Below are 15287 nucleotides of genomic sequence, written 5' to 3'. Positions count from 1 at the left end.
AATATAGTTTGTGAAATATAGTTCATTTATTGAAATTATAATTTATTTGAGGTTCCGAAAATTTTAAAGAAAATCCGGCAGAGTACCGGCTAAAAATGGAGAAAACAGTTCTTCGGAACCTGTTAAAAACACTTCCAAAATTTGTATTCAATCATCTCAAACTCCAATATCCAAAATCTCAACAATATTTCTCAATTTCAGTTCTCAATAACCTTTTCATTTCTCAAACATCCATTTCTCATAATACTCATATACAAGCAATAAATAAATGCTCAAATTTTGCATTCATAGTCATAATTTTCATTATTTACATGAACATCAAAATATATTACATAAGTTCAAATACATATGAGAAAGTAAAAATTTGCTACAAAATATCAAAATGACACCTAGTGTCCTGCCAATGCAATCGCAGTTGAGGTGACAAGGACATGCGTGCTGCAGGATCGACTTACCCAGTTTGTGGTCTACTGGGCTCACGATCGGGATCTCCAGTACCTACGCGTGGCAAAAGCAACGCGCTAAGCAATAATGCTTAGTGGTGCAATAATTTAATAAAAGAAAATAGCAAGAAAATAAATGTGTATAGAATGTGTATGCTTTCTTTGTTTGGTGTTGGTATATTCATTATTTCATTAACTTTGTTCACTTTTATTCATTTGGTTGCCCCAAGTAACCTACACTAGACGATCGATGGATAACGGGTAAAGCCTTTGGGTACCTAGTACCTCGGGCCGTCACACCATCGGTCACATGTGCATCTCCCGGTGTGCAACAGAATAGCTAACAAGCTGTAAATAATATCAGGCACAAGGCCAAGTCTCAATACAAAGTCAGAATGGCTAAAAGCCATGAAATCACAGAATGGCATATCGCCATGTGCAGTACTGCTAACTGAACCCTATTGGCATGCCAAACTATCCAAACCAATCTTGTTAGGTATACTAGGGCATTTGATACTTTAAAATTCTTCAATATTTGAATTTCAAGTTTCGGTGTCACTATTCACCTCTTTGATCAACTAAAATGTTGACTTTTAAGTAGAAATTAGGTACATTGGTTTTGGCACTCCCAACATACCACATTTTGCTGTTTACACTTGTTGGGATTGATCACATTTACCATTTCTAACTTAAAACCAAGAGGGCAGAAAATTTCAGTTTTTGAGACCCAAATTTACTGTTCCATTGGGCCTTATTGCAGTGGGAATTTGAGGAAATGACAAACATGAAAGTTGTTCCTTATTTTGTCTAGTTGAATTTCCTTTTTTGAATCACTCCATTTGGAGTTTTGTAGCTCCAGATATGGCTCAAAAACCACAGCTGGCCGGATTTCTATTCTGTAGAAATTACCATATCTACAGTAACATGAACAGTGACTGCCACTGCCATTTGGGTTAGGTTCTGGCCATAACTTGGGGTAGGTTTCTTCATGAAAGTTGTTTGTCTATGTCTTAACTTGTTGCTGTAAAAATTTCAGGTCAATTGACCAAATCTACAGTGAGTTATGGCCAAATGAATAGTTACTGTTCATTTGGTCATTCTGCAGAATCAGTTGCAGGGTATCCGGATTGGGGCCAAGTTTTGGTCCTCTTGCTTTGGTCTTTTGGGCATGGTTTCTTCAGCAAAAATGTGCCATTATAAGCCTAGTTTCATGTCCAATTGGCCAAACACCAATTGGACCAACACAGCCAAAGTTATGGCTGTCTAATTGGACTGACATTTCAGTCCATTGCTGCTGTCCCTAGGCAGCATAGTCATTCTCTTTGCCATGCTATTTTTCAGTCCAAATTATGGTTAAATTTCCTCAAATGGTCACTAATTGACCATTAGAATGTCATTTAACAATTTCATAAGCCAAGTCCACATTTTCACCCTCAAAACCCTAGTTTCCATTTCAATTTACCCATACACCTTAGTTAAGCACACTAATTCATTATCTATGTAGATATATAGCTTAAACATAATCTCCAATTCATTCTAAGTCCATTAAAACCATCAAAACACTCCATTATTGTTCCTTCCTTAGGGCTACCGAAATTCAAGGCATGCATAAATATAAATTTCATTCATTTAAGTTACAAATTCTTGCTCACTTTAAGGCTTTAACATGGAATAAAGGAGATTTAAGTATATATGTTCACTAACCTTGAATGGGGCAGAATTTTCCCAAGTTAAATCTTCACTTTCCTTCACTTTCTAGGCTGGAAAAAGCTTCCCCAAGAGATATGGTCAAGTTTTAATGAAAGGGGTTAGGGTTTAGTGGTGGAAACAAAGGAGAAAGGAAGCTTACTTGAAGCTTTAATGGAGGTTGGCTAGGGCAAGGAATTTCGGCTGGTTTTTGGGGAGGGAGATGGCTGCTGTATTTTTAGTTATTTTGGTCTTCATTTAGTCTCTTTTATTGATTATTTAAATGGTAGTTTAATTGTGATTGGTGGACAATTTTAAATGACATCACCATGATGTCATAAATTGCATATATTGTATTTTTCTTTCCTTTCCTCCACTACTCATTTCAAATTTCATTTTTAGTAATGTTTCTTCATATTTTATGTCATATCAATTATTTACTCAACTGGACAAGTCGGCCAAAAATCACCTCTGAAGGCAAAATGACCAAAATGCCCTCCGTTTGGCTTAACGGGTCAAAATTGTCTGTACCGATTGAAAAATTTTTCTAGGTATTTTCTTGGCATTCTAATGCCATAGGAACCTCAGTAATCCTTCTCTGGAGTCCCAAAAATTATTTTATAATTTTTTCCCCGGGTCTAGGGCTCCTAGATGCGAGAACTGCAACTTCCCTTCGGTTACCCATCGCTTGGGCACCGGCTCGTTTGACTTGGTTGTATTTTATTTCTAAAATTTTTACTAACTGTTTCTTATTAATATTTGAGTTAATTATAGTCCCTCACTTAAGTTTAATTATTTTTCCGGACGTTCTAGCTGTCCGGACCGACACTAGTCACCGGAACAGTAGAATGTACGGAGTTGTTACCGGGAGGGTGTTACAATCTTTCTGGATAAGTCATGTCCTTATTATGAAGTATCCTCGATTGTGAACCTATTTATGATACTTTGTGTTAGAAATATTGTCACTCATATTCTTAACAACTTAAGAATAATATTTCTAACAAAATATCAATGGACCTTTTCTATTACACTTAAATATATTATGTAAATAGAAAAGTGGAAATACCTTTTATTAATAAAAATATGTACAAGATACATACTAAATGATATGCTCTAAGGCATACTACTAACATGTAGTCTGTGAGGTGACACGGACACTATGCAGAACTATGAATGGCCTAACCTAGTCTGTGGTCTACTGGGCTCTATGTCCAAATCTTCAATACTTACACATTGCAAAAGCGACTCGCTAAGCATAAAGCTTAGTGGTGCCAATAATACAAGAAAACATAATATGCAACTAAAAGTAAAAATTTCCTCGTTATTGTGTTCATAAGAAATGAATATTTACTAACTTATTGTTTAGTCTAAGGCTAATTACATTTTATTATATTAACTCCTTCATGCATTTTTTTAATCATTTTCTTGATGATTTTGAGCTTCTTTATTTTATTGTAATCATTCTTGATCTTTATCTTGACATTTAATTTATTTATTTTCTTTAATAATCAATTCAATTACAATTATACTTTTCCATGCCCAAGTAACCTATACAAATTGTCCGGACTGAATAAACGGGTAAATTAGTATTGGGTACTAGGTACCTCAGTCCGTCACACCATCAGTCATAATGTGTCTCCCGGTGTGCAAACAGAATGACTAATAAGCCATAAAAGCAATAAGGCATAAAGCCAAGTATAACATCATAATCAGTATAGCCATAGGCTATCATCACAGAATGGCATGGAGCCATACATCATACATAATACTACTATCAAAACCCTATTGGCTTGCCAACCTATCTAAACCAATCACATTAGGCCTACTAGGGCATATTACAAAGTCATTTCTTGAATATTTGTACTTTATATGTAAGGTTACTATTCATTTCATTAGTCAACTAAAATGTTGACTTTTTCATAGATAATAGGTATATTGGTTCAAATATCACCAACATACCACGTTTTGCATTCCAAAGTTGTTGGCATTGGTTGCCAATTCCATTTCAAAGCTTAGTGTTAGTTATTCACAATTTTCAGATTTCAAGCACTAAGTTTACTGTTCTATTGGTCATTTGTACAGTAGGAATTTGGCAAAATTGTCCGCATGAAAGTTGTTCCTTATTGTGTCTAGTTATATTTCTTTTTTTGAATTACTCCATTTGGAGTTTTGTAGCTCAAGTTATGGCCTAAACACCATAACTGGCCGGATTACAAATTTTCTTAATTTTCTAGGCTGAACCAATTCTATAATGTTTTATACACTGAATGCGGGTCAATTTTTAAACATGTTATGATCAAAATTTGGGTTTTTTTTTCTTTATAAATGTTATAGGTCTGTGTCTTAGCTTTCTGCTGCTAAAATTTCAAGTCAATTGGACTTTTCTACACTGAGTTATGACCAAATGAATAAATACTATTCATTTAGTTATTTTGCCCAGGCAGAATGCAAGTCGCTCGGATTAGGATAATTTTTGGGTCAACTTGGTTTGGTTTTATGGGCAGGGTTTCTCCACCAAAGTTGTGCAATTATGTGTCTAGTTTCATGTCCAATTGGCCTTACACCAATTGAACCTGTACAACTCTATTTACAGCTGCCCAAACCCGGTGGACTCACAACTAGACCTACAGGTCACCAAGGGCAGCATGCCTAAGTTCTACTCCAACATCCTTTCTCACTTCAATTCTTCCTCACACACATTCAAATGGTCACTAATTGACTATTACAATGTTAACATACCATTACATGAGCAAACCCTAATGTTGTTCAAATGTCCAAGTGTTCAAGTTCATTCATGCATTACACTTACATTTCACTTACTCTTACATGTTCAGTCACTCATTTCATGCCAAGGGTAGCTCATAACCACTTTGTTTCAAATACTTTCATCAAACCCTAACCAACCCTAGGCCGCCTAAGTTATAGGAATGGACACACATAAGTTTTACTTTGTTTTTCTTACATTTTCTACTTATTTCATGGTATTAAGCATAAATCAAGTAAAAGTAGTAAGAGTTTGGACGCTAACCTCTTTTGCTAACTATTCCAAGTCTCCAAAACTTCCTTCTTCCTTCTTCTTTGTGCTATCTAGAGGATGTTCAAGATGCAAGATCACTTTTTTGTGAAGTAAGCTAGTGGTTTCATGGTGATTTGGTGGGTGGTTTCAAGCTTACATGAAGCTTCCATGGAGGTTGGGATGGAAGAGGGTTTTTCGGCTGGTTTGGTTTGGGGAAGAAAGCAGATTATGTTTGTCCATTTTTTTTTTATCTCATTTTACCTCTTTTTAATTGGTTTTTAATGGTTTGTTCAATTGTGATTGGTGAGAGTACTTTTAATGACCTCATGGTGATGTCATAATTGACATTTTTCTCATTTTCTTTTCTTTTCTTCTCTATTCATTTTCAATTTAATTTTTAGCAATATTTATTCACATTTTATGTTATAATAATTATTTACTTAACTGGACAAGTCGGCCAAAAATCACCTCTGAAGGCGAAATGACAAAAATGCCCTCCGTTTGGCTTAACAGACTAAGCATTTTCTTGGCATAATAATGCCATAGAAACCTCAATGACTCTTCCCTAGAGTCCCAAAAATTATTTTATGAATTTTCTCCCGAGTTTAGGGCTTCTAGTTGCGAAGACCGCAATTTCCCACTAGGTTAACCATCGCTAAGGCACCGGCTCGTTTAACTTAGTTGTATTTTATTTCTAAAATTTTTCCTTAATTTTTCTTATTAATATTTGAGTTAATTATAGTTCCTCACTTTAGTTTAAATATTTTTCCAGACGTTCTAGCTGTCTGGACCGACACCGGTCACCGAAACAGTAGAATGTATAGAATGGATACAGTGAGGGTGTTACAATGGTTGACACCTAGCATAGCGTGCCATGGCCACCCAATCAGTAATAAGGAATACCTTAAATGAACCTTTAATCATATGTTACCATGCACTAGAATCTCTCCGTTACAAAATCCCAATTCGAGCTAGAGTTTTGGTTAATGTCAAACCCCATTTGTTATGAACATTATGTTCTCTTTTAAATTTTAGTTCTTAATTAATTAGATTTTCTTGTTAGAAACTCTTTTTTGACTAAATCTGTCTGTCCAGGCTAGGAACTTGAAACATCAAGAACAATTAAATGAACATAGGATTTTATCCCTATTTACCTAGGATAATGGATTCCGATCTTGATCAACACCTATCTCCATATATAACTTGTAGAAGCCAACACACGCCTATATACCCATACACAGTACAAGTATGAAATTAGTATCAAACTCAAACCACCTATATACAAGATAACTTTGTTATCTCAGGTCTAAAGATTGTATGCACTAATATGATATATGACAATGCATTGACAAGAGTAAACTCCATGTGCTTTTCATAAGCATCACTGGTTCGGCTTACTTATTATGTATAAGTGCCTATCATGTTTGTTATGTAGCATTAGACTCACCATTCCATCTTATTTATATCTCATATAAATACCTTGGGAACAAACATGATTACAATCTTTTAGGACAAGTCATGTCCTGTGTGAAGTATCCTCGATTATGAACAAATTTATGATACTTTGTGCTAGAAATACTGTCACTCATTCTTAACAACTTAAAAATAGAATTTCTAATAAAATATTAATGGACCTTTTCTGTCACTCATAAACACATTATGCAAGTGAAAAGGTGAAATTACCTTTTATTAATAAAATATGTACAAGATACATACAAAATGATATGCTCTAGGGCATACTACTAATAATCTCCCACTAGCACTAGATCTATTCATTGCAGTATCTTAGACTCATCTTCTCAAGATGTTGATCTAACTGAGCTTGTGACATAGGCTTTGTGAATGGATTAACTGGATTTTCAGCTGATGCTATTTTCTGCATGGCTACATTGCCTCACCCAACTATCTCTCTGATAATTTGGTAGTGTCTTTCTATGGGTTCCTTAGCCTGTATGACCGCTCCATTGTTATCACAGTAGAGAGGAACTGCTGACTCAATGGAGCGAACTATTGCAAGTTCTGTCAAGAACTTCTTTATCCAAATACCCTCTTTTGCAGCATCTGATGCAGCAATATACTCAACATCTATAGTGGAATCAGCAGTCGTACTCTTTTTGGAACTCTTCCAACTGACTGCACCTCCATTACAAATGAACACAAACCCAGAGGTAGACTTTCTATCATCGATAATTGATTGAAAATTAGAATCAGTATAACCATCCAATTGCAAGTCATCACCTTCATAAATCAAGAATAAATCCTTAGTTCTTCTCAAGTACTTAAGGATATTCTTGACAGCTATCTAGTGTTCCAAACCTGGATTGGATTAAAACCTGCTAGTCAAACTAATAGCATATGCAATATCTGGCCTAGCACACATCATTGCATACATCAAACTTCCAATAGCCAAAGCATATGGAATCCTGACCATTTTATCTCTGTCTTTAGGTGTCTTTGGAGATATATCTTTAGAAAGGTGGATACCATGTCTCACTGGTAACAATCTTCTCTTGGAATCAAGCATGTTAAACCTCTTTAATACCTTTTCCAAGTATAGATTTTGGGATAAACCAATTATTCTTTTCACTTTATCTCTATAGATGCGAATTCGAAGAATATGGGTTGCCTCCCCTAAGTCTTTTCATGGAGAATGTATTTGACAACCATACTTTTACAGTTGTCGACATTCCTATGTCATTACCTATCAACAGAAAGTCATCCACATATAAGACAAGAAAAGTGACAACACTATCACTAACCTTCTTATATACACATGGTTCATCCCCATTTTTGATAAAACCAAATGACTTAATGGCTTCATCAAAACGGATGTTTCAACTCCTCGAAGCATGTTTTAACCCATAAATGGATCGCTTTAGCTTGCAAACCTTGAAACTATCTGGGGATTCAAAACCCCTAGGTTGTTCCATGTAAATGTTTTCATCAATATATCTATTAAAAAAAGTTGTTTTGACATCCGTCTGCCAAATCTCATGATCATAGTATGCAGCTATTGCTAATAGAATCCTAATTGATTCAAGCATGGCAACCGGAGAGAAAGTCTCCTCATAGTCGATTCGTTGCTTTTGGCGAAACTCTTTAGCAACTAGCCTTGCTTTATAGGTCTCTACTTTCCATCAGAAGCAATTTTCTTCTTGAAAACTCATTTATTCCCTATAGGTACAATACTTTCAGGTGAGTCAACTAGGTCCCAAACTTGATTCTTATGTATGGAATCAATTTCGGATTTCATAACTTTAATGCATTTTAAAGAGTCTATATCTGATATAGCTTCTTTGTAGGTAAGTGGATCATCTCCATGATCTATTTTTTCATGAGTAAACAACTCTTGTTCATCTTCATGAAGAAAATCATATCTCACTAGTGGGTGAGATACTTGGTCGATCTGCGAGGAATTACTGTAGATGTTTCATTAATAGGTGTAGGTTGACTAGATGGATCTATATCCATTTGATCTGTTGGTTGGTCAGAATTCTCCAATTCTAACTCTATTTGCCTTCCTTTGACTCGATGGCTCATCATACTGTGTACCATATCTAATAGGGTATGATTTCTGCTTTCAGATACACCATTCACTTGTGGCATTCCTGGAGGAGTCAGTTGGGAAACAATGCCATGTTCTTTCAAATATTCATCAAATTCAGTACTTAAGTATTCACCTCCACAATCTGATCAAAAAGTTTTAATACTTTTTTCTGTTTGATTTTCTACTTCACATTTAAATTTTTTAAACTTTTCAGAGGATTCATGTTTGTATTTCATTAAATACAAATACCCAAACCTCGATTTATCATCAGTAAAAGTAATAAAGTAATGAAAACCTCCTCTAGCCATTTCCTTAAATGGCCCACATACATCACTATGTATCAATTCTAAAATATATTCAGCTCTTAGCTCTTGTCCAACAAAAAGTTATCTAGTCATTTTGCCTTAAAGGCAGGATTCACAAGTTGGAGTAGGTTCAAAACCCAATGAGGATAAAATCTCCATTTTCTTCAGCTTTGTAATCCTATCTTTTGCAACATGACCTAATCTTAAGTGCCAAATATATTTTGAACTTGAGTTGATTTTCATCATGGCATTACATTCATTTAGATTGCTTGCATTAGATTTTTTTTAACATTATTATCTAAATAATAAAGTCCATCATGCATATAGCCTGAGCCACCATATTTATTTTCAAAATAAATATTACAAACATCATTTGTGAACTGAAATTCATAACCATTTCTAGTCAAACTAGATATAGAAATGATGTTCTTAAAAGCATCAGGTACATGCAAAATATTATTTAAATACAAAACATGTCCACACATGTATAAAGATTTAGATCCTATGGCTAAAGCTTCAACAGTTGAGCCATTGCCAACCTGGTGTCTAATATCTCATGACTGCAAGCTGCTACTACTTGCTAGTTCCTGCATATGAAAAGTAATGTGAGAACTAGCACCATTATCTAAAACCCAAGCTATAGATGAACTATGAGTATCATCGAAATCTAAATAACAAGACACAGACATACCTTCTGAAGGTCTATCCTTCTTATCCTTCAGAGAAGCAGGATACTTTGGGCAGTTCCTTTTCCAGTGCTTATCCTTCTGGCAGTGGAAACACTTTCCCTTTTAGTAGTGGAAACACTTTCCCTTGCCTTTGTCAGCTTCGGTCTTGCACTTCTATTTGGCTATCTTCTTGGAAGGTCTAGGAATTTGAGGTTTCTTATTCTTATTGCCCTTCTTCCTTTTGGACTTTCCAGCAGAAGAAAAAGATGCAATCAAAGCCACCTCTTTTCCTTTATTGCCTGGCATATTCTTTTGGGCAATAACCAGCATGTTAAGCAAACCAACGAAAGTATACTCTTGCTTTGTCATATGAAAATTTGTCACAAAATTCCCAAATGACTCAGGTAGAGACTGAATGATTAAATCCATCTACAGTTGGAAATCCATGTGAAAGTCAAGATCTTCCAACTGCTTAATAAGCTGAATCATTTTATGGACATGATCTCCCACATTTTATCCCTCAGACATCCTCATATCGAATAGCTGTCTAGATATCTCATACCTAGCATTCCTGCTGTGCTCACCATACAACTCTTACAGGTCAAGGATGATCTCACTTGCATTTTGCATATTTTCATGCTGCTTTTGTAACTCATTACTCATAGAAGCAAGCATGTAACATTTGGCTCTATATCATTCTCCTTCCACTTGTCCAAAGTGTCATGTTCCTCTTGAGTGGCCTCTGGAGGTAAGGGACCAGGAACCTTTGAGTCTAAAATATATCCAATACGTTTTAGGTTTATAAAAAGGTTTAAATTTCTTAGCCAATCAGAAAGATTAGGTCCTGTCAACCTATTTTGATCAAGTATGCTCGCAAGGATATTGGATGGTAGTAGTTGTTGTGCGCTCATTATTATCAGAAAATTAACTACAGAAAATAACTAGATTAATTAGTAAATGTATCAAGTAATTAACCAAAATGATTATGGTCTTTTAATCAAATTGGTCCTCCCACTAATTTGGTGAATCCTACACTTCCAAAGTAGAAAATAGAAATACTAGTTGGATGGATTTCTAGTGGGTAATTGAATTCTTATAGTCTTATTAATCATCCTGTGGCACATCCATTATTGGAATTACAACAAACTATAAGTGAGCAACTCCTTGCCCATCACATCTCATGTGAGGTTCAATCATTTATCTAGCCTATAATGCTCAAAATCTCAGGCACATCCATTATTGATTTATCTTGCATTAGTTAAGTTGATCCCATTGAGCCAGTAAATATGTAAATAATTTTAATGTCCTCAGGAAGATCCATTATTGGGCATAAACTATTTATATATTTAAAGCATCTCATGCTTAACAATTATTCTTAAGAAAATCTCTTCAATTAAATGCATCACATGCAAGTATTTAAAATTTCTTAAAATAATTGCCTCAATAGAGGGCCATGATATAATTACTTTAATTATACCATTTCCAACTTAATCATTTGTTTGAAAGATTTGGTGGCCGGCTTAATTACTATTATGGTCCCACTTTGCACATTATCCAATTGGCATGCATATATCATGCATTCCCATACATCTCATACATACATGGATAAACAAATAATATGGTATGATTATGGACTTTCTAAGGGATTCAATTATGAGCCACCAAGAATTGAATCAGGGCATTTCTAGGTGTATTTCATTCATTCATCTTACAAGAGTTGCTGAAGGAGTACATAATCAATACTTGATCTTGATTTCCTTCTACTAGTCCTACTAATGCTCTTGACCTCCTTGATCTTCTTGCAATCCAATTACATTATAATCCTTGGCATGCCAAGGCAAATTTACAAGAATAGGGACTTTAAAGTCATTAAATAAATGAAATTACAACCCAAATTATTACAATATTTATAACACATGCCACTAAAATAAAATTAAATATTTTACAACCCAAATTAAAAGAAATAAATCCAATCACATTGGTCTTTTATTGTCCATGATCATCCATCATGCATATTAAAATTTAACAATTAAATAAAATATACATACTAAAAAATTAAATTGAATATCACATATTCAACCAAAAATTCATATTTGAATCTCATTTAAATAAATTTAAATTTAGAAACCCTTTCCAAATTTAATACCTTGAAAATATTTTTCAATAATTAATTGTGTGATTGAAATTCCTAATTAAACAATTTAATTAGGTATGGGCCCAATTATGGGCCTTAAAATATAGAAAAATTGCATAAAGAAGCCCAAAAACCCAAGCCCAAAAACCCAAGCCCAAAACCAAAATGCACCCTTAAGGTGTGCCTCTCAACCATGCCACCACCTATGAGCACCATCTCATTGATGCCGCCACACATGAACACCCAAACAGCTTTAGATCAATCCAAATTTGATCCAATCACACAATTGAACCTCATATTCAATCCTAATGGAAAATATAGTGGCTCTGATACCAATTGAAGGAGCTGAAGCATGGTAATTGGTGCATTAGAGCATTGAATTTCAAAATATTTATTCTAGAGTTTCATGCATCATGCCACATCTCTTATGTGCCTAATTAATTATAATGCTCAATTGCAAATTAAAATACTTTTAATTCAATTAAACCCTAATTTGAAAGAGGAATTTGGGCACTAACCTCTTTGATGCACTATGGATGCAATTGACACCTTTAGGAAGCTCCTAAGACCCTAAGTGTTGTCCATTTAGCTTGTCCACACCAAGATCACCAATGCCAACCCCCAATTTTGCTTCTCAAGCCTTTGCCAACTAATTATAATTTGGGGTTTTGCTTTTAGAGAGGCCATATGTGTGTATAGGACATTAGAAACAATTTCTAGCAATTTTAATTCAAAGGGAATGGATGATTTCTCTTTGAATTGTTGAAGAAAGCAAGAAGAGGGAGAGGGAGAGTGGCTGCCACACATTTTAGAGAATGAAGAATAATAATTAATTCTTCTTTCTTTCCTTTTATAATTAGGTTAAAAATCACATTAAGCCAAGTGTCAAAAATTACATTAGGTCAAAAATCTTATTTTTAATTGACTTAATCACATTAAGCTAAGTGTCAAAGATAGACTTAATCTTAACTTTGATCATCTTACATGATAGGAAGACAAATGGCAAGCTTATATGGTGCCACGTGCCACCATCTTATGGTGCCACGTGTCTCCATATGAAATGATCAAATTACCCTTATGTTGTAATTTTGAGTTCTCAACCCAAAATCATTATTTCTCCTCTTCTAATCAATTTATATGAAATATAAATTAATTAATTAATCTCAATTAATTAATTTCTCACGATTAAATTCATATTTAAACACTCTTTATTACCATAAGTGATTTCTCTAAATCATTTTAGGCATCTCATAGATCATAGTTGATGCCTAGTATAGCGTGCCATGGCCACCCAATTAGTGACAAGGAATACCTTAAATGAACCTTTAATCATATGTTACCATGCACTAGAATCTCTTTGTTATAAAATCCCAATTCGAGCTAGAGTCATGGTTAATATCAAACCCCATTTGCTATGAACATTATGTTCTCTTTGAATTCCAGTTCTTGATTGATTAGATTTTCTTATCAGAAACTCTTTTCTGACTAAATCTGTTTGTCCTAGCTAGGAACTTGAAATATCAAGAACAATTAAATGAACATAGGATTTTATCCCTATTTACCTAGGGTAATGGATTCCATCTTGATCAACACCTATCTCCATATATAACTAGTAGGAGCTAACACATGCCCATATACCCATACACAGTATAAGTATGAAAGCAATATCAAACTCAAACCACCTATATAAGATAACTGTGTTATCTCAGGTCTAAAGATTATATGCACTGATATGATATATCCACATCGGAAATGGGAGAAGGGAATGCCATATATGTTTTGGGAGCGAAACCTCCCAAGGGACAAATCCGTGAGGCCCACAATGGGAGAAGGGAATCGCCATATGAGGCCCACACAATATATGTCAATGCATTGAGAAGAGTAAACTCCATGTACTTGTCATAAGCGTCATTGGTTTGGCCAACTTATCATGTATAAGTGCCTATCATGTTTTTTATGTGACATGAGACTCACTATTCCATCTTATTTATATATCATATAAATACCTTGGGAACAAACATGATTACAATCTTTCTGGATAAGTTATGTCTTGTGTGAAGTATCATCGATTGTGAATCAATTTATGATATTTTATGCTAGAAATATTGTCACTCATATTCTTAACTACTTAAGAATAGAATTTCTAACAATATATCAATGGACCTTTTCTATTACACATAAATACATTATGTAAATGGAGAAGTAAAATTGCCTTTTATTAATAAAATATGTACAAGATACATACAAAATGATATGCTCTAAGGCATACTACTAACACATGGGCCTTTAAATAGAGTCGAGGTGACACTAATGCAGATATGTTCTTTGTCTGTTTTATAGGATCGATGGCATCTGATCCTTCAGAGCACGGGTCTCCTAGACAGATCGAGGAGGAGGTAGAGAGCCACGCACCTGCATCTACTTCTAGTAGGGAGCGAAGCATCAGAGCCGAGTCATCTATGGGTGCTATGGGTAGAGCATAGCAGGCCTTTCTAGAACAGATGAGATAGATACATATGTTAGCCATGTGTATTTAGAGGCCAGAAGGAGAGAATTCCTGGCACTAAGATAGAGGTAGCCTACAGTCTCCGAATATGAGCGGGAATTCATGAGACTTAGTGGATATGCATTGGAGATAATGCCTAGAGAGGTTGATAGATTCAGGTGATTTGAGGACGGATTAAATGATAATGTTAGACTGATAGTCACATCTCATCACTTCATAGACTTCTCCCTGTTAGTAGCCTCAACTCTAAATGTGGAGAGAGTTAGAAATGAGGAGCAGTCTAGGAGGGACAGGTAACAAGAGAGGGGTTTTGGATTTGGTCAGTCTGGTTCAGCAGCCACTGGTAGTAAGAAGCCCAAGGAGTCTTAGGGTCAGACTCAGGGTTGAGGTAAGGGACAAAGATCTCGGTTTGCTCCGAGGAGAGGAGGATAGTCTGGTATATCAGTGGGTAGTTCTCCAGGTCTAGCTACACAGGGATTAGTCCTAATACCAGCATGTACACACTGTGAGAGGAACCACAGAGGAGAGTGCAGATTATTGACTGATGGGTGCTTTAGATGTGGGTCTACAGATCACTTCTTTAAGGATTGTCCACAGAGGAGTGCTAGTGTTCCTACTGCTCCACCCCAAATAGAGAGGTATACCCAAGCAGCACAGAGGGGTAAAAAACCTACAAGGCCTGATACAGCTGGTCCATCATAGAGGCTTACTGTAGAGACAATTCAGAGGTAGAAGGTTAGGGTAGCACCTCGTGCTTATACTATGAGGGCTCGGGAGGAGTCAGATCCAATAGATATTATTAGAGGTATATTTTCTCTTTATGATATGTTGGTATGTGCACTTATTGATCCCGGCTCTATACATTCATATATGTGTATTACACCACCAATAGATAGAGGGGTACAGATAAAGGAGTTAGAGGAGGACATATAAGTTACTAACCCTTTAGGCCATAGTGTCATGGTGAAGAAGGTCTATGGGT

This window comes from Hevea brasiliensis, chromosome 9 (genome assembly GCF_030052815.1).
Source record: "Hevea brasiliensis isolate MT/VB/25A 57/8 chromosome 9, ASM3005281v1, whole genome shotgun sequence".
Classification (NCBI taxonomy): domain Eukaryota; kingdom Viridiplantae; phylum Streptophyta; class Magnoliopsida; order Malpighiales; family Euphorbiaceae; genus Hevea; species Hevea brasiliensis.
The sequence above is the reverse complement of the archived record's forward strand: the minus strand, read 5'-3'. Positions refer to the sequence as shown.